The 22,035-nt window shown below is 42.0% G+C and overlaps 1 long non-coding RNA gene across 2 annotated transcripts in view; it reads left to right on the forward strand.

The window, feature by feature from the left end:
* Nucleotides 1-22,035, forward strand: part of LOC137541819 (uncharacterized) — a 743,120-nt gene that overhangs the window by 603,672 nt on the left and 117,413 nt on the right. For both annotated transcript variants that reach the window (XR_011025281.1, XR_011025283.1), the window contains exon 6: nt 11,330-11,463. This is a non-coding gene — a long non-coding RNA (uncharacterized lncRNA). The remainder of the gene's footprint in view (nt 1-11,329; nt 11,464-22,035) is intronic.

The raw sequence follows: 22,035 nt of genomic DNA on the forward strand, positions 1-22,035 counted from the left end.
AGGAAGAAACCTACTTCTTATTTGTATGTGTTTTTAAATTTTAAGATTTTTTTTGCGACAGTTCCTCTTTAACCCTCCTGGCAGTTTGCTAAAAATCCACCAAGGGGCAGCAAATGTTTTTTTTTTATTTTTTTATTTTTTTTTCATACATGATAGCCGCTGCTCAGCGGCATCCCCCCAGCCCCTCCGATCAGGAGATCCCGTTCAAAGAACGGGATCTCCTGGAGGGCTTCCCCGTCGCCATGGCGACGGGGCGGGATGACGTCACCGACGTCATCGACGTCGTGACGTCAAAAGGGATTCCGATCCACCCCATAGAGCAGCCTGGCACTGATTGGCCAGGCAGCGCACGGGGTCTGGGGGGGGGGTGGCTGCGGCGCGACGGATAGCGGCGGATCGGCGGGTAGCGGCGGCAATTGGGCACTGCACGCAGCTAGCAAAGTGCTAGCTGCGTGCAGCAAAAAAAAAATTATGCAAATCGGCCCAGCGGGGCCTGAGCGGTGCCTTCCGGCGGCATAAGCTCGGGCTTACCGCCAGGAAGGTTAAAGAAAAAAAATAGAGATATTCGTCTATGGAGATCAAATTACACCTTGTGATTATACACAGTTTATGCAAAAAGAGAAAAGGAAACCCCTAAACAAGCACCACTCAATATCAGAAATGTAAAAGGATCTTTATTACAAATGATCTACCTAATGGTAACACAGAATATACACATGACAGGGATTGGTTCCCAGCAACAATTTAAAAACAAATCATTAAAACATCCCATAAAAAAACCTCCATGCTGAAAATTATTTCATAATCAATTAAATATACCAGCTTATCAATAATTGCATTAGATATTCCTCAGTGTGCAGTTTTATAGGTTCTGAATAGGACCCATATCCTGCATGAACCCGGGTTCAGTGTGTGAAAAACCTGTAAGCACAAACCAAATAACTGACCCCAACAAGAACCCCCCTTAAAGACTTAAACAGTACAAATTTATAGTGACATGAAAAACAGTGTTCCAATAACTGAGATGATCCACAATGTGGAAAGGTGCTGCAGTGCAAATCAATAAATAAACTATGTTGAGCTTGTGCAAGTAGCTAATTCACAGGATGCGACAGGGTGCAGCCCACAGATAAAGTGCATAGGAATAGTGCAAAAGTGATACTTAGCCCAGGTAGTAGTAGAATGAGCAGTTCAGCTGGAGGGACAGAAGATCCCCTCAGGCAACCCCACTAGTTCCGCGGGCGCGACCCCGCTTTATCAAGGATAAATCTCCTTGATAAAGCGGGGTCGCGCCCGCGGAACTAGTGGGGTTGCCTGAGGGGATCTTCTGTCCCTCCAGCTGAACTGCTCATTCTACTACTACCTGGGCTAAGTATCACTTTTGCACTATTCCTATGCACTTTATCTGTGGGCTGCACCCTGTCGCATCCTGTGAATTAGCTACTTGCACAAGCTCAACATAGTTTATTTATTGATTTGCACTGCAGCACCTTTCCACATTGTGGATCATCTCAGTTATTGGAACACTGTTTTTCATGTCACTATAAATTTGTACTGTTTAAGTCTTTAAGGGGGGTTCTTGTTGGGGTCAGTTATTTGGTTTGTGCTTACAGGTTTTTCACACACTGAACCCGGGTTCATGCAGGATATGGGTCCTATTCAGAACCTATAAAACTGCACACTGAGGAATATCTAATGCAATTATTGATAAGCTGGTATATTTAATTGATTATGAAATAATTTTCAGCATGGAGGTTTTTTTATGGGATGTTTTAATGATTTGTTTTTAAATTGTTGCTGGGAACCAATCCCTGTCATGTGTATATTCTGTGTTACCATTAGGTAGATCATTTGTAATAAAGATCCTTTTACATTTCTGATATTGAGTGGTGCTTGTTTAGGGGTTTCCTTTTCTCTTTTTGCATATATATGGTTTTGACCCCAGCACACTCAATAGTGTTCACAAGGGTGCGAACATCAAACCTCAATTATACACAGTTTAGCCTGTCTAATTCCCTCTCATCTAAGTACATACAGGGCACATTTCTCTATGTTTTCCTTCTGTCCTGTGCAAGAGTTCAGATCCACTTCCAAAGGAAATAAATATGGCAGCCTCCATATACGGCTCACTTCAGTTGTTACAATACAGAAGATGCGGTGTTCAGGGCTTTTTGGTCCCATCTTGTACAACTTCTCATGAACTCTTTTCCCTTGTATAGACATGTCCACGTGGAATATGAAATAATACAGATACTGCTACGTGCGGTTGCTGCCTTATTATGGGGATAATCCTCTTTGCCCACATTTTTCTAGTATTGTTTGTGCTGTCACAACAGCCTCCTTTAATGTTATTTAACATTATTTATATTCTTTGTATTAGTATATTCCAGTCCCCCTGCAAGATTTAGTTATTTAGCATTTCCCAACTGTAACTCCCTGCTCAACAGCCTTGTCTAGATGTGTCTGCAACAGTTGAGTTCAGTTAGTGAGGAGATCCTGCTGTGCTTGTAGTTGCATCATATTTTTAACTATGAATATGCTCTAAAAAACATCTTTGTATGCTTTCAACGCAAGTAAAGATACTACAGATTATACTTGGAGTCATTATTTCATCGAGTAAACTGCCTGTGGAGGTTTCTAAAATCAGTGTGGAGTCATACTGCTATACAGACTGGGTCTTCTCGAGTATGCCTCACACATAAAGCGGGAATTCGAAACAGAACAGTAAAAATATGATATCTGCAAGAAGGTAATAGGATTTCCTGTCAACTCATCAGTAAAGGACTGATCTGCAATACGATAAAGGATTACCTAGCTACACATCAAACACAAATCTACAAAGAGTAAATAGACATTCAGCAAAAAAGTACAAGAATTGCCTGTTTGCCTTCCTACAGTGAATACAGTGAGTACAGACTGCGGAGCCGCCCAGACTGCTTCAGAAATTGTACATTTCTTCTGTTTGGGACTATTGCTATTAAGTTTAAAAAAAAAAAAAAAAAAATCACCCAGTGATAAGATTCATAAGCATCATATCTGCAGCCATAGAGCATGTCTATTTCTATGCATTCTATTAACATGGAAGATGAATTAATGCTCGGTCAAGATGATTCAGATAAACATGTTGTACTACCTGAGAGACCAAGGCGGTCAATACATCTTTCTCTAAAGGCAAGAGAGAGGTATGAAGCAGAAAGTGAAAGAATGTCCCATAGTCTGTCTGAATTGTGGATAAAAACGCTGCAACACATATCTGATATTGAGAAGACTGGCAGTAATGGAGAACAATTAAACAATGCACTTACAAGACTTAAGAAGACATATGAAAATTACAGGAAACTCTCTGAAAAATATTCTTCCTTTCTATCGCAAGTTAGTACAGAACAAGCGTCAAAAGAGTTGAATGACTTTACCACCGCTGATCAACAGAGACATGTTACGTTTATGGAAGCAAAGTTACAGTTAGAGAATAGGATAGCAAATTTGATCGAAACTACATCCTGTACCTCTATTTCTTCTAGACACTCAAAAAAACTGTCAGTGCAAGCAACCTCTCACAGATTTACTAGATCAAGCAAATCGCTGCAGTCACTCTCCCAGAGGTCAGCATTAAGCATTCAGTTAGTCAAAGCCCGTGCAGAAGCAGAGGCTGCGAAAGCACAATCTTATTGCTTTGAACAAGAATCGACTCTTAAAGCGGACGCAGCACGCAAACAGGCGGAAGCAGCACGCAAACAGGCAGAAGCAACACGTGTGCAGGCAGAAGCACAGGCAGAAGCAACACGTGTGCAGGCAGAAGCACAGGCAGAAGCAACACGTGTGCAGGCAGAAGCACAGGCAGAAGCAACACGTGTGCAGGCAGAAGCACAGGCAGAAGCAACACGTGTGCAGGCAGAGACAGAGGCCCAGTTAGAACTTCTGCAAAAGAAAAGAGAAGAAGCAGCAGCTCTAGCAAGGTTAAAGGTCTTCGAACAAGCTGTGGAAGAGGAAGAAGGAATTAATTACCCTAGCCTAAAGTCTGCTGACGATCCTGCTAAACGAACTTTGCAATTTGTTCTGAACCAGAACAATGGATATACTCCCCTACTTACAGCTGAAGTCTCTGCACCTACCTGTTCAGCAAGTAAGCAGCCAGAATGCATACCGTTAAAACATGAATCTCAGCTTAACACTGTACCTTTGAAGGATTCTGCTATGCTGTCCAACACTACAAGTCCAAGAGAACAAATCTATACACCTTGTCAGACCTCAGCAAGATATAATCACAAAGAAATATCACAACCAATTGGAACAAATCCCATGAATCTCATAACAGTCTTTTTCAAGCTCCCATGCTCCAAACATCACACAGATCAAACCCTTGCCTGGAGTAAACGCATCTGCATCTCCATTCTCTACATCACCACTGGAACAGCACAAGCCACATACTGTCTGCAGTGGTGACGCATTTCCACGTACAGAAATAAAATCAGAAAAGTCTGAAATTGAAGAAGTTGGCAAGTATATGATTCGCCGAGAGCTTCTTAACTCTGGACTAACGAAATTTGATGATCAACCAGAAAACTACAGAGGTTGGCGAGCTACATTCAAGACTATAATCCAGAACCTGGAGATTGAACCTATAGGAGAACTTGACCTACTTATCAAATGGTTGGGACCGCAGTCATCAGAACAAGTTAAAAGACTGAAATCTGTTCATTGCGATGATCCAGCAACGGGTCTTAACATAGTTTGGGAGAGATTAGAGAGAGTTTATGGATGTTCTGAAGCTATTGAGCTTGCCTTATTCAAGAGACTTCGAAACTTCCCAAAACTGTCTAACAAGGACAACCACAAGTTTCAAGAATTAAGCGACCTTCTTCTTGAAGTAGAAAGAGCCAAGGCAGACCCACACCTTCCAGGTCTTGTCTACTTGGATACAGCTCATGGTGTAAACCCAATTGTACAGAAGTTGCCACCAAATATTCAGAGTGAATGGGCAAAGAAAGGATCTAAATATAAACAGGACTATAATGTATCCTTTCCACCTTTTTCTTTTTTCTCCAAATTCATTAGAGACATAGCTACTGTAAAGAATGACCCAAGCTTTTTATTTTTTGATACTACAGTTCTTCCTTCAACACCTTTAAATTGCGATACTCAAGGCAAGTTTAAGGACTCACGGAACTCTATCTATGTTAAGAAGACTGGAATCTTCTCAAGTTCTCAAGACTCTGATTTTAAACCACAGCAAGTCAAGGAAAATGATCCTAGGTATCAATGTCCTATTCATAACAAGCCACACCCGCTTAGAAATTGTTGTGTGTTTAAACAAATGCCCTTTGAAGAGCGCAAGTCTTTCCTCAGAGAACACAATATTTGTTATAGATGTTGTGCATCTACAGACCACTTTGCTAAAGACTGTAAAGTTCCTGTCAAATGTTTTGACTGCAACAGTGATAAACACATAACGGCTTATCATCCTGGTTCCCCCAAAGAAGTGCTTCAAACTGCTCAAGCCTCAAAGACCACACCAAGTTATGGCGGGGAGAGTACTGAGGAAATGACAGCATCTGTATCCACAAAATGTACTGAGGTATGTGAAGAAGGATTCCACAGAAAGTCATGCAGTAAAATATGTCTGGTCAAGGTATATCCAGAAGGACGACCACAGAGCGCAGTGAAGATGTATGCTATCCTTGACGACCAGAGCAATCGTTCATTAGCAAGTCCAGAATTCTTCAACGTGTTCAATATTCAAGGAGAAACCTGGCCCTATACTTTACGAACTTACTCAGGCCTGGTTAAGATATCTGGAAGAAGAGCACATGGTTTTGTGGTAGCATCTGAGTATGGAAACACAGAATTTTCACTTCCAACACTTATCGAATGTGATCAGTTGCCAAACAATCGAGAAGAGATCCCTACACCAGAAGCGGCTCTTTATCATCCTCATATGAAACACATAGCCAGTTACATTCCACCGCTTGATGATGATGCAAAGATTCTCCTTCTTTTAGGCAGAGATATCCCAAGAGTCCATAAGGTGCGACAACAATGCAATGGACCAAATGATGCCCCTTATGCACAGAAATTAGATTTTGGATGGGTCATTATAGGAGATGTTTGCTTAAATACATTTCAAGAGTCTTATGATGTGTTCTCATGCAAGACCAACATCAGAGAATCTGAATGCACCTTTCATTCACTTAAACATCCTTTTAACTTTCAAGTTCAGGAGAGTTTCAGTTTAAAGACTTCATGCGATCTACAAAAGCAAATCAGTTGTAAGAACAGTTCTCATCAAGACTTTGGTGACACTATATTCCAAATAACTCGTGATGACAATAAGACAGTTCCTTCCATTGAGGATAAAGAGTTCATAAACATCTTGAATAATGAATTCTTCAAGGATGAAACTAACAGTTGGGTAGCTCCTTTACCGTTTCGTTCACCAAGAATTAGGCTTCCAAATAACAAGAAACAAGTTATTTCTAGGCTAACTTCACTTAAAAAAATTCTGAAGAACAAACCCGATATGAATGATCACTTTATAAAGGCAATCACTAGCGATGATGGAAAGGTTCGCAAGGTGAAAGTGAAGACAGCAAGAAATGGTAGTGTTAAGACTTTGTTTAGACCCATCACGGAGACAGTCTTACTCCTGCCTTCAAATGAAGATGTCTTATCTACTCGATCCAAGGGAACAGCCTGATATGCCTTCGAGTCTACTGAGTTACATCCTTTCTCCAGTGATGGAAGATTCTTCAAAGATCTGCATTCAAGAATTAATGTTTGTTTTATGTTTTCTCTCTTCTCTACAAGTCTTAATTATACTTATAGTTTTCAATGTTAAATTGTATTATATATAGTGGTATCTACTGATACCAAGCGGGGAGTGTGCTGTCACAACAGCCTCCTTTAATGTTATTTAACATTATTTATATTCTTTGTATTAGTATATTCCAGTCCCCCTGCAAGATTTAGTTATTTAGCATTTCCCAACTGTAACTCCCTGCTCAACAGCCTTGTCTAGATGTGTCTGCAACAGTTGAGTTCAGTTAGTGAGGAGATCCTGCTGTGCTTGTAGTCGCATCATATTTTTAACTATGAATATGCTCTAAAAAACATCTTTGTATGCTTTCAACGCAAGTAAAGATACTACAGATTATACTTGGAGTCATTATTTCATCGAGTAAACTGCCTGTGGAGGTTTCTAAAATCAGTGTGGAGTCATACTGCTATACAGACTGGGTCTTCTCGAGTATGCCTCACACATAAAGCGGGAATTCGAAACAGAACATTGTTTATTTAGGGATGTGCCACATTTTGCAACAGTTACGTGCGCACCGGCTGTCTGTACTTCTCAGCTGTCATTTTCCAGCCATGATGAATTCAGGTCAAGGATAGATCTGTGACTCAGCGCTGCGTATCCTGAATGTACCGATTTGTTTTTTGTATTTGTGTATTTCCTAATAGTTTCCTTCTGCTGTGTTGACAGAATCTCGCCACGCCACTGACTCTGGTTTAAAAGCTCCCCGCTGTGTTGGAGCAGAGATGGAATAAGATGTAAGGGGGCTCTAGGCAAGGTGGTAGATTTGGGGCCTCCCTTGTGGTCCTTTTGGTAAGCTGAAGTGGTGAGAGGACAGAGAAGGTGGCAGGTGGGCCACTTGACACCCACTAGCGCCCCAGGCACCTGCCTATGTTGCCTGGTGGATGATCCTGTTCTGCCTTGGAGTGGACTTCGTTGGGTATTCTGCTTGTTTATATTGATTTTCCTTTTTAATGTCTGGATGTTTCCACACATCGTGCTCCAGTAATCACACCAATGGTGTGTGTATTATTATTATTATTATTATTATTATTATTATTATTATGTATTTATATAGCACTGACATCTTCTGCAGCACTTTACAGAGTACATAGTCATGTCACTGACTGTCCTCAGAGGAGCTCACAATCTAATATTCAATAAGTAGAAGAAGGCACTCCACAGGCTCCAAACTTGCGTTTGACTTCTTTATTTGAGCAACTGCACACACTACATGTTACGGGTACTCTGACCCTTCATCAGGTGTAACCACCACACCACCCTTTATATAGGACCACCCACAGGAAGTACAACCCCCCTGAAAGTCCAGCATTTCTCCACAGGAAGTTCTATATAATAAATTGCAAGTGACATAAAAGAAACAAATATGTACATATTCAAATCCTCATACAGGGAACTACTATACCGTCTACCCTGCACAAACAAGATGAGTGGTCATCCATATCCCGCAATTTATAGAGGCCCACATTAGAATTCTTTCCTGAAAAGAATTAAAGGAAACAATTTTGTAAGGATTAAAGGAAACATTTGTAGCTCACATTTTCATTTAGTCCTCTAGGGTTCACGCAATCTAATTTCCTAATCCATTCAACCTCTCTACGGAGTAATACCTTTTCTCTATCACCTCCTCGTCTAAGAGGGGGAATAGAATCCACTACCATCCATTTCAGCTGAGATGCTGAATGTCCAGCCTGATAAAAGTGTCTAGCCACAGGGACATTCTGTTTCTCAGGATTCTTGTAGAAATCTGCAATGCTCCTTTTGTGCTCCTGGATACGGACTTTGACATTTCGTGTGGTCTCTCCTACATATACCAGCCCGCAAGGGCATTTTAAGGCATACACAGCATACTCTGTATTGCAATTGTAACTCCCACCCACCCTGATCTTTTGACCAGTGTGGGGGTGGGAGACACAATCTCCCTTAATCACCGCAGAGCAGCAATTGCAGGAGCAACAAGGATGCGTGCCTCTGCGACCAATCATTTGTCTTTGTTTCGGATCCCTCTTGCACACAAAATTGGCAACCGTTCTGCCTCTCCTGTATGCAAACAAGGGAAGTTCCTTGAAAAGAGATCCAACCTCTGGATCTTTCTGTAGGATGGGCCAAAACTTGCACACTATCCCTCTTATTTTCCTAGACAAGTGACCATAATGTAAAACAAACGGAATTCTGTCTGACTTTTTCATCTTGCTCCTTCCTGATCCCAGTACTCTCCGAGAATTTCGTCCACTGATACTGAGTACCGTGAGGCTGCCACTAGACTTGTAGACAATTTTGTGGAAAAAGGGTTTGACAAAGTGAAGTTGTTGCAAGTCAGTGAAGAAGTAGGTACCTTAAGCAGAGAGTCATTGCTGGGATCAGGAAGGAGCAAGATGAAAAAGTCAGACAGAATTCCGTTTGTTTTACATTATGGTCACTTGTCTAGGAAAATAAGAGGGATAGTGTGCAAGTTTTGGCCCATCCTACAGAAAGATCCAGAGGTTGGATCTCTTTTCAAGGAACTTCCCTTGTTTGCATACAGGAGAGGCAGAACGGTTGCCAATTTTGTGTGCAAGAGGGATCCGAAACAAAGACAAATGATTGGTCGCAGAGGCACGCATCCTTGTTGCTCCTGCAATTGCTGCTCTGCGGTGATTAAGGGAGATTGTGTCTCCCACCCCCACACTGGTCAAAAGATCAGGGTGGGTGGGAGTTACAATTGCAATACAGAGTATGCTGTGTATGCCTTAAAATGCCCTTGCGGGCTGGTATATGTAGGAGAGACCACACGAAATGTCAAAGTCCGTATCCAGGAGCACAAAAGGAGCATTGCAGATTTCTACAAGAATCCTGAGAAACAGAATGTCCCTGTGGCTAGACACTTTTATCAGGCTGGACATTCAGCATCTCAGCTGAAATGGATGGTAGTGGATTCTATTCCCCCTCTTAGACGAGGAGGTGATAGAGAAAAGGTATTACTCCGTAGAGAGGTTGAATGGATTAGGAAATTAGATTGCGTGAACCCTAGAGGACTAAATGAAAATGTGAGCTACAAATGTTTCCTTTAATCCTTACAAAATTGTTTCCTTTAATTCTTTTCAGGAAAGAATTCTAATGTGGGCCTCTATAAATTGCGGGATATGGATGACCACTCATCTTGTTTGTGCAGGGTAGACGGTATAGTAGTTCCCTGTATGAGGATTTGAATATGTACATATTTGTTTCTTTTATGTCACTTGCAATTTATTATATAGAACTTCCTGTGGAGAAATGCTGGACTTTCAGGGGGGTTGTACTTCCTGTGGGTGGTCCTATATAAAGGGTGGTGTGGTGGTGGGTGGTTACACCTGATGAAGGGTCAGAGTACCCGTAACATGTAGTGTGTGCAGTTGCTCAAATAAAGAAGTCAAACGCAAGTTTGGAGCCTGTGGAGTGCCTTCTTCTACTTATTGAATACTTTGTTGCAGTGCAGGGGTGGTGTACCTGCAGGAGAGGAGCACCGGCTGTTGCTACCTGGACAAGAGTTAGCAGAGGTGAGGTTCATAGGTGCTTAGATTGAAGAGCTCACAATCTAATCCTGTCATAGTCTAATGTCCTACCATATTATTATTATTATGTATTTATATAGCACTGACATCTTCTGCAGGACATTACAGAGTCCTGTCACTGACTGTCCTCAGAGAAGCTCACAATCTAATCCTGTCATAGTGTAATGTCCTACCATATTATTATTATTATGTATTTCTATAGCACTGACACCTTCTGCAGCACATTACAGAGTACATAGTCATGTCACTGACTGTCCTCAGAGGATCTCACAATCTAATCCTACCAGAGCCTATGGCTAATGTCCTACCATATTATTATTATTATTATTATTATTATTATGTATTTATATAGCACTAACATCTTCTGCAGCACATTACAGAGTATACAGTATAGTCATGTCACTGACTGTCCTCAGAGGAGCTCACAATCTAATTCTACCATAGTCCTAGTCTAATCTCCTACCATAGCAGTAGTATAATGTCCTATCATATTATGTATCTATATAGCGCCAACATCTTCTGCAGCGCTGTACACATTATATTGTCTTGTCACTTAACAGTCCCCCAAAGGGGCTCACAATCTAATACCTACCATAGTCATATGTCTATGTATGTATTGTGTTGTGTATGTATCGTAGTCTAGGGCCAAGGAACTTACCGGTTTGTTTTTGGGATCCATGGGGAAACCAGAGTGCCCGGAGGAAACCCACACAAACACTGGGAGAACGTGCATGTATAATCCTATTTGTGTTAAATGTGAGTCTTACGCATGATATTTTCAACTATAAATTATTATTATTATACTATTCTTTATGTTCTTCTTTACTTTCTGGATGAACTTGACTTTTTCCAGCCACACAAACAATGTAACTTTGTATGTATGTATGTTTGGGTGTCCGGTTACCATTGTTGGCATGAGAATCCCGCCATTCTGGTTGCGATGATACGATGGCCATTTTGCTGGTACCATAATGAATCTTTATCGTAGATTGGCTCCAGTGGCTTCGCCGTGACCGTGCAGAATTACATTTATGGAAGTTGGCTCGATGCTCCGATGCAAGTCTACTACACCAACCAGGGACGGTTCTGGTAACTATGGGGCCACCAGGCAAAATTAATCCGGTAAGTGAAACAGTGTGTTTTGAAACTTATCCACAGTTCCGCTTTAAATGATGAAAATATGTTTAACAGACTCTCTAAACGTTATTTCTAACAAAAAAATCCATACATTTTTACACAGATCTGTACATCGGTCCTGGAAGAGGGATTGAGTTCCCACAGAGGGACTACTCTTCTGAAAAAGTCACAGTTGGGAGCTATGTTAAAACTGTAGTTAATGACCTTTTTTTTAACACATTAGTAGCTTCGAACAAAAGTTTGGCAAACGAGCAGGTGGCAGGGAGCGGTTATAGTTCCCTGTTCCGGACAGCTTCTTCTCTTCCTCCATCCGTGGCTCTAAACTTCCGACAGGTCTTCTGGGTCCCGATCACATGATATGACGGAGACTCTTCCATCACCCCTCTTCCACCACCGGGTGGCACTGTAATGCTGACACTGTCGCCTGGATCCCAATTATGTCATATCATGTGATCGGAACCGAGAAGACATGACCGGAGTATGTCATCACTGCGGTGGAGGAAGACGACGACAATTCAGTCATCCGGACAGGTATGTATGAGAGTTCCCTGCTGCCACCCCACTCTGCATACCCTGCCGCCACATACCCTGCCGAGCCTGCCATGCTGGGGAAGGCACACTTTCCCAGCGGCAGGAAAAATTCAGCCCTGAAGCCAAATAAAATTTTACTTTGTTTGGCTGCTAAAGGGTTAATCAAATGTCAATACCTTTAATATGTAGTTTTACCTGCTTTTAATAGAGTTCAACACAAATATTTATTGAGGTGTAGATAGTGTACTTTGCCGATACCACTTTTTTATTACTTGTGTAATCTTGTAAAGTATGTCAACACAGATGTGAAATGATGTAAGTATCCTGTAAATGAAAGGTCACACAGTTTGCAAACACAACGCAGCATACAGGATCTTACCTATAGGAGTTCCAGGAAAGGATCGATCGACCATTCGATTTGATACCTTAATTATCGAATCAGATGAAAATCGGTGCCGCCAAGTGCATGCCCGATCGATGATGTGACCAATGCCAGGCCGAGCATGGCGATCAGATATGCTGCAAGATGTCTGGCCGTCGTGGTCGATTGGGTGTGTGACGGAAATGGTGAGCAATATCGGGATAAGCAATGAATGCAAAGAAACCCCCACCGCTGTTTCCCCAGGGTATAAATGTGTATGTATGTGTGCATTTATACATTACCTGTCCTGTGTTGTGGTGCCCGTCCGTCTTCCGAATCTGCCGGCATTTCTGCAAAAGGATTCCCGACCAAGTATTGAGTGCATAACTGAGCATAATTATTTGAAGGTTGACTTTTTTTGTTTTAAAAACACTTTTCTTTTATTGGTCGGATGAAATATGCTAATTTTTTGAGATAGGAATTTGGGGTTTTCATGAGCTGTATGCCAAAATCATCAATATTAAAACAATAAAAGGCTTGAACTACTTCAGTTGTGTGTATTTGAATCTAAAATATATAAAGGTCTAATGTTTATCAGTACATTACAGAAAATAATGAACTTTATCACAATATGCTAATTTTTTGAGAAGATCCTGTATATGCATGCACGCACACACACACACACACACACACACACACACACACACACACACACACACACACACACACACACACACACACACACACACACACACACACACACACATATATGCATACACACACACACATATATGCATACACACACACACACACACATATATGCATACACACACACACACACATGCAATCGTACACATACACACTTACATGCATACACACACACGTGCATACATACACGTACACACATACATACATATGTACGCACACACATGCATACACTCATACATACATACGCACACTCATGCATACATACATGTACACACACATACATATACACAAACACACATATACTTCCCCTCGCAAACACATGCATACATACATACACACATACTTACGCACACACAAACTCACATACATGCATATGCACACACATGCATACATACACGTACACATAAATACATACCAACACACATGCATGCATACATACATGTACACACATACATGCATATGCACACACATGCATACGCACACACATGCATACATACACGTACACACAAATACATACGCACACTACATGCATACATACACACATACATACACACACTCACATGCATACATACACACTTACATGTATACATACATACATACACACTCACATATATACACACACTGACATATATACATGCACACACACACACACATGCATACACACCTCACATATATACATATAAACATATGCACACACATGCATACATACCTACACATGTACATACACACACACTCACACTCACATATATATACACACACACACACACACACACACACACACACACACACACACACACACACACACACACACACACACACACATATATATATATATATATATATATATATATATATATATATATATATATATATATATATATATATATATATATATATATACATATATATATATATATACATATATATATATATATATATATATATATATATATATATATATATATATATATATATATATATATATATATATATATATATATATATATACACACACATACACATATATACATACACACACGCACGCACACATACATACATACATCTGCACACCCATATATGCATACATACCTAATCACACATGCATGCATACATGTGCACACACATACATACACACACTCACATATATACATACATACACACATTCATACACACACACATATTCATTCATACATACATACATACATACAGACATACACGTACACACACAACATACACACACACACACACACACACTCACATGCATATATACATCCATACGTACGTACGTATATACATACACACACACGCATACATATGCACACACACACATGCTTACGCATACACATACATCCATACACATACACACAAATACACATGCATACTCACATTTACACACATACATACATACAAACATACATGCATACATATACAATCACAGTCACATGCATACATACGCACTTACATGCATACGTACACATACATACTGTACATACACTCACATATATACATACACACACAGTCACATATATTCACACACAAACTCACATACATACATACATACATGCACACACACAAATACATAGATACACGTACACACACATACATACATACATACATACATACATACATATGCACACACATGCATACATATATACACACACTCACATGCATAGATATGCACGTACATGCATACATACACTTACACATACATACACACACACACACACATGTATACATACATACACACATATATATACATACATGTGCACATACATACATGCACACACAACATACACACATACTCACACACTCATACATACATACATATACACACACATACACACATATACACACACAAATGCGAGTAGAAGGAGGCACTCAAAAGGCGTATAAACCTAGTTTATTCCACAAGCAGCTAACACAACACAGTGCACACTTGAGAAAGGAGGAAACCCCGAAACATGTTGTGTTAGCAACTTGTGGAATAAACTACGTTTATACGCCTTTTGAGGGCCTCCTTCTACTCGCATTTGGATTCTGTCTTAGTGGAAGTGGTGACCCACTGAAGGATTGAGCACCGGCGGACCAGTCAGTGAGTCCTGGGAGAGTGACTGCTTTAGCATACACTTCATTGTATACATACACACACATGCATATGTACACATACACATACATATGCACTCACATGCATACGTACACACATACATACGTATGTACGCACACACATGCATACACACAAATACATGCATACACACACTCATACATACATGCGCACACACATGCACACACATGCATACATACACACACACATGCATACATACGCACACACATGCATACATACGCACACACATGCATACATACACATACACACACATACATATATACATACATACACACATGCATAGATACATGTACAAACACTCGCATGTATACATTCATACATACACACACAAATACATGCATACATACACACGTACATACATGCACACACACACATGCATACATATACGTACACACAAATACATATGCACACACATGCATACATACACACACACATACATACACACACTCACGTGCATATACACACACACACATGCATACATACACACATATATACATACACACACACACACACACACGTACACACACACGTACACCCACACACACACACACGTACACCCCCACACACGTACACCCACACATACACACATGTACACACACACAAACATGTACACACACACATTCACTTATGGTGTCACTTCCTGGGTGTGGGGTATTTAATGCTCGGGTTGATGGTGGGCGGTACACCTGATGAAGGGCTCCGCCTGAAACATGTAGTGTCATCGCTTGCTCCAATACAGCTTGTTGCTGCATACAGCTCCTGAGTGCTGTGTCTTTTTTGATGTTTGTCTATGGATGTGCAGGGGTGGTGTACCTGCTAGACCCTGAGCACCGGCTGGACGATTGTAATATCGTTTGTTCCCAGAGGAAGGAGGTCCTGTTTTGCTTTTGTCCCAAATCACCATACCTCTTTCCACTGGAAGTTGGAGCATGTATATCAACAGTAATACCCAGGAACTACCTGTGGCTTCTTTGGCTTTAACTTTCACTTACCGTGATGAAGATATTGCTCAGATTTTGAGTCAAGTGACTTGCCAACCTCTGGTGGAGGACCCAGAGGCTAATACCATAGCAAAAAAAACGAGACTATTTGAATTACGCCAGCGTGAGCTGAAGTATTCTCTTCACCAAGCCTTCCTGGTGGATTATGTAAAGGCTCGCCGTATCCCAAGAGGTTACCGTATTGGGTTACGATCAACATTACTTGTGCATGACAGTGTGTTCCAGTTGCGATTTTTTGAGATTTTGAATAAAGGGAGCTTGGATATTATGGTCTTAACCATTGAACGTTTACAAGTACATATCGTGGAATTACAGGCGGACATTCATAATCTTCAAACAGAGCTCGTATCTGTCCTGCCGCCCCTGGATTACACTAACCTGAATACTGTCCATAATAAAAGCCTGCAGGAGATTCGTAGAGAGATCACCGTTCTGAAGCACCCAAGGTACGCAGAGACGCCGAAGATTACCGCCTGGGTCGCGTCTACACATGGCACCTAGAACGTCGGGAGGAACGACGTCATCCGCCTGGGTCCGGAAATCCGTTGCACCCGGAACTACCTTTTGGGCCCCAGCATTCAGGTCCACGGAGACCCGCTCAACGTCGCCCGCACAGAAGACCGCGCCAGCAAAAGCCGCATGGAGGTCCACATCCTCCGGCTGGAGTGGGAGAGAGCTCGGCGGCAGCGTCAGAAGATTCTATGGGGGAAGGAGCAGGCACTCGACCCCCACTGGACCCAAGGCATCAGCCGTTTTTTCAGCAGGCTGGCAACGATCTGGACACTGGCGGCAGGGGAGGGGGAGGCGCCGCAGGCAGTCAGCCAGTAATTTGGCGGAACCCCCGTGCCCCGATCGAACGGGATAGCTATCCGTCCAGGACACAAATTGGGAGGTAAGAGAAAGTATTATTAATATCTCCTCTTATGCTGTGACTGTGGCTGAACGTAAAGTCCTTGAGAAGGGTTTGGGTTTTGTGCCAATTTATTCCGTGGATCAATTTGATTGGGAGACTGAATTTTTTAAATTTGTAAGGTCATTGAAACTGAAGATGTGGTTTAAGGATTCCCCAATGGTGGAGAAGGGGCTTCTTTATAAAAAGAGTACCTGGATACCTGACCTTCAGAACGATTCCCTGAGCATGTTTGAAAATATTGTGTTACATGAAGTTAGCAAAATTTGGTCTCGGGAACCTAGGTTTAGGAATGTGTCTGGGCAGGAGAGAAACGCTTTAAAATCGCTTCAAACGAATATGAGTATTTTCATATCTAAGGCCGATAAAGGGGGTGCTGTAGTGATCCAGGACAAGGCGATGTACATTGCAGAGGCGATGCGGCAATTGACTGTACCTGGTCACTATCGCCCTATTAATTATGACCCGACCTGGGAGATTAACGCAAAAGTGGACATGCTGATACGACAAGGAATTGAGGATTGCCAGTTTGATAGTAAGTTGGCGGATTTTCTAACTACGGAACACCCTCAGACACCCATCCTGTACTTATTGCCAAAAGTGCATAAGAGTTTATTGACCCCCCCCTGGACGACCGATTGTGTCGGGTGTAGGGTCGGTCCTGCACCCGATTGCTAAATATGTCGATACTTTCTTGCAACCGTTGGTCCAAGATGTGGTCACTTGTTTAAAAGACACTAACGATTTGCTCATCCGTCTGTCTGACTTAGGTCCAGTATCTGACAACCTGTATTTATGTACTCTTGATGTCCAGAATTTATTTACTTCGATCCCTCATCAGGAATGTATGCAATGCATTGAATCCAGCTTACTTGAAACCAACATTTCCAATCGTATGGTGTATTACCTATTGGATTGTCTTGAGATGGTTCTTGGCTGTAACTACTTTAGATTTGATGAGGAGTTTTATTTTCAGTTACAAGGCACCAGTATGGGTTCCCCGGTTGGACCCTCAGTGGCCAATTTGTTTATGGCCAGCCTTGAAAAATCGTTGTTTGTCGACAATGCAGAATACGCTCGAGATATTCTCGCGTATTATTGTTTTGTCTACGACATTTTAATTTTGTGGCAGGGTTCACCTGAAAGGTTCAGATCTATGGTTGATGCGGCCAATGCTTGTCACTCGACAATTAAATTTACTGCAGAAATTTCTAAAACTGCTGTGAATTATCTGGATGTTTCTATTTGCCGTGAAGGGAGGTCTTTGCTCACAAAATTATTTTCAAAGCCAACTGAACGGAATAATCTTCTGAGGACGGACAATTTCCATGCTAACTGTGTTAAGAGGGGGATCCCTAAAGGCCAATTTTTAAGAGCCAAACGGATCTGCTCGTCCTTAGCTGATTATGATAAAGCTTTTAAAGGGAAGGTTCAGGGACTATCTGAAAAAAATAAAAATCCCCATCCACTTACCTGGGGCTTCCTCCAGCCCGTGGCAGGCAGGAGGTGCCCTCGGCGCCGCTCCGCAGGCTCCCGGTGGTCTCCGGTGGCGCGCCCGACCTGGCCAGGCCGGCGGCCAGGTCGGGCTCTTCTGCGCTCCAAGGCCCGGCACTTCTGCGTCCCATGCCGGCGCTCTGACGTCATCGGACGTCCTCCGGGCTGTACTGCGCAGGCGCAGAACTACTGCGCCTGCGCAGTACAGCCCGGAGGACGTCCGATGACGTCAGAGCGCCGGCGTGGGACGCAGAAGTGCCGGGCCTTGGAGCGCAGAAGAGCCCGACCTGGCCGCCGGCCTGGCCAGGTCGGGCGCGCCACCGGAGACCACCGGGAGCCTGCGGAGCGGCGCCGAGGGCACCTCCTGCCTGCCACGGGCTGGAGGAAGCCCCAGGTAAGTGGATGGGGATTTTTATTTTTTTCAGATAGTCCCTGAACCTTCCCTTTAACACCCTGATTGAAAAATTTAAGGCAAGAGGCTATGATGCCGATTCTTTGGGTAAAATCAGTCTGGAGGTTAGACATTTGGATAGAGACAGGTTAATTAGACAGGTTAGTAGGAAAACCAGTAGACGATCAAATGATCGTATTCCGTTTGTTTCTACTTTTTGCCATCAGTCAGATCAGATCAGGGGCATAATTCGCAAACATTGGTCTATTGTACAATTTGACAAGGAGTATGGGAGGTTGTTTGAACAACCACCACTGTTTGCATATAAAAAGGGTAAATCGATTGGTGATGCCGTGTGTAACTCTGATATACGGAAAGTGACGCGAGATGTAGCAGCCCGATGCGGCGTGGTACGTTTCCTTGCCTTGCCTGCAATTGTTGCAGTTCAATTATAAAGGGCAATTATATTTCACATCCTCGAATGGGTAAAAAAATGTTTATCACAAATCGTTACTTCTGTTACACGACGTTTGTGGTGTATGGCCTGAAGTGTCCATGTGGCCTGGTCTACCTTGGGAAGACCAGGCGCATGGCGAAGTGCAGGATTCAACAGCACAAACAGGCTATCACCAATCTTGCCGCTGGAAAAGCGAATTATGATACTCCTGTGGCTAGGCATTTCGTGCAGGCTGGGCATGCAGTGTCCCAACTGAGATGGTTTATTATTGATGCTATTCCGCCCCTCGAGGGGTGGTAATAGGGATAAGTTGCTTTTACAACGTGAAGCCAAATGGATATGGAGATTTAATTGTATCTCTCCTAAGGGCCTGAGGGCCCGGTTTCACTATCGCGAATCTGCATGCGTTGCCCGCATGCGGATTCGCACAGTCAATACAAGTGGATGGGACTGTTTCCACATGTCAGTTTTGCTGTGCATTTTTCTGTGCAGGATTTTTCTGCACGGCAGAGCCCTCAGAATTCGCCTGCGTGAGGAATGCAGGCGAATCGCACACAATGTAGTTAATAGGGAAATTGCATGTGTTTTCCCCATGCGGTTTTTGCCGCAAATTTGCATGCGATTTCGCATAGGTACCCATGTTACTTCACACAGGCAAGGACATGGTTAAAATGGCATTACCCTAACCTATGCGAAATTGCGGCAAAAAACGCATGCGGAATTGCACCCGCATGCGATTTCGCCTGCGGTGAATTGTTGGCGATTCTGCAACGCACTAGTGGAAACGAGGCCTGAATGAGAATAATAATTTTGCTTGTTTTTTGTGAATTTGTTACAGGGGGGACTCCACAGAGGAATAACAGACTTGATGCTTCTGTTAGATAAGCCATTGACTCATAATTTTTGGCAATATTTTGTGGTTGTATTTATTAGTGAATTTTTGATACTAGTATACACTCATGTTTATTCAGATTTGTCAGGGTAGACATGTACGTGTAGTTCCCTGATTGGTTGTATATACTTTTTGAATTATTCACTTATGGTGTCACTTCCTGGGTGTAGGGTATTTAATACTCGGGTTGATGATGGGCGGTACACCTGATGAAGGGCTCCGCCCAAAACATGTAGTGTCATCGCTTGCTCCAATACAGCTTGTTGCTGCATACAGCTCCTGAGTGCCGTGTCTGTTTTGATGTTTGTAATGTACTCACACGCACATCTGCACACACATATATGCATACATACCTACACACAAATGCATACATACATGTACACACGCATACATACATACTCACATATATACATACATACACACATATTCATACATACATACATACACGTACACACACTACATACATACATACATACATACATACATACACTCACTCACTCGCATACATACACACTCACTCACATACATAAATACATATGTACATCCATACATACATGCATACACACAAATACACATACATACTTACATACATACATACGCACACATACACATGCATACATACATTTACACACATACATTTACAGACATACATGCATACATACATACATACATACATACATACATACATACAAACATGCATGCATGCATACACAATCACACTCACATGCATACATACGCACATACATACATACATGTGCACATACATACATACATACATACATACATACTGCACATACACACACACTTACATATATACATACACACACAGTCACATACATTCACACACAAACTCACATACATACATGCACACACACATGCATAGATACACGTACACACACATACATACATGCATACATATGCACACACATGCATACATACACACATATACATATATATGCACTCAAATGCATACATACGCACTTACATGCATACATACACTTACACATACATACACATATACATACATGTGCACATGCATACATACACATACACACGCAACATACATACATACATACCCACACACTTACATACATATGTGCACACGCACACACATGCATACATGTACACACACAATATATATATATACACACACACACTCGCATACATACATATGCACACACCTGCATACACACACACACACACACACACACACACACACACACACACACACACATGCATACATACACATACACATATACACTTACATACATACGCACACACATGCATACATACACGTACACACATATGTATGTACACACACACACACACACACAAATACACACAAATAAATACACACACACACACACACACACACACACACACACACGTGCATAGATACACGTACACACATACACACACACATATATATGCATACATACATACACATGCTTACATACATGTACTCACACATGCATACGTGTGTGTGTGTGTGTGTGTGTGTGTGTGTGTGTGTGTGTGTGTGTGTGTGTATGAGTGTGTGTATGTGTGTGTGTGTGTGTGTGTGTGTGTGTGTGTGTGTGTGTGTGTGTGTGTGTGTGTGTGTGTGTGTGTATGAGTGTGTGTATGTATGTACTTTGTATTTTGTGTGTGTGTGTGTGTGTGTGTGTGTGCATACATATGTATGTGTGTA

The sequence above is a fragment of the Hyperolius riggenbachi genome, chromosome 12, assembly GCF_040937935.1.
Source record: "Hyperolius riggenbachi isolate aHypRig1 chromosome 12, aHypRig1.pri, whole genome shotgun sequence".
NCBI lineage: Eukaryota > Metazoa > Chordata > Amphibia > Anura > Hyperoliidae > Hyperolius > Hyperolius riggenbachi.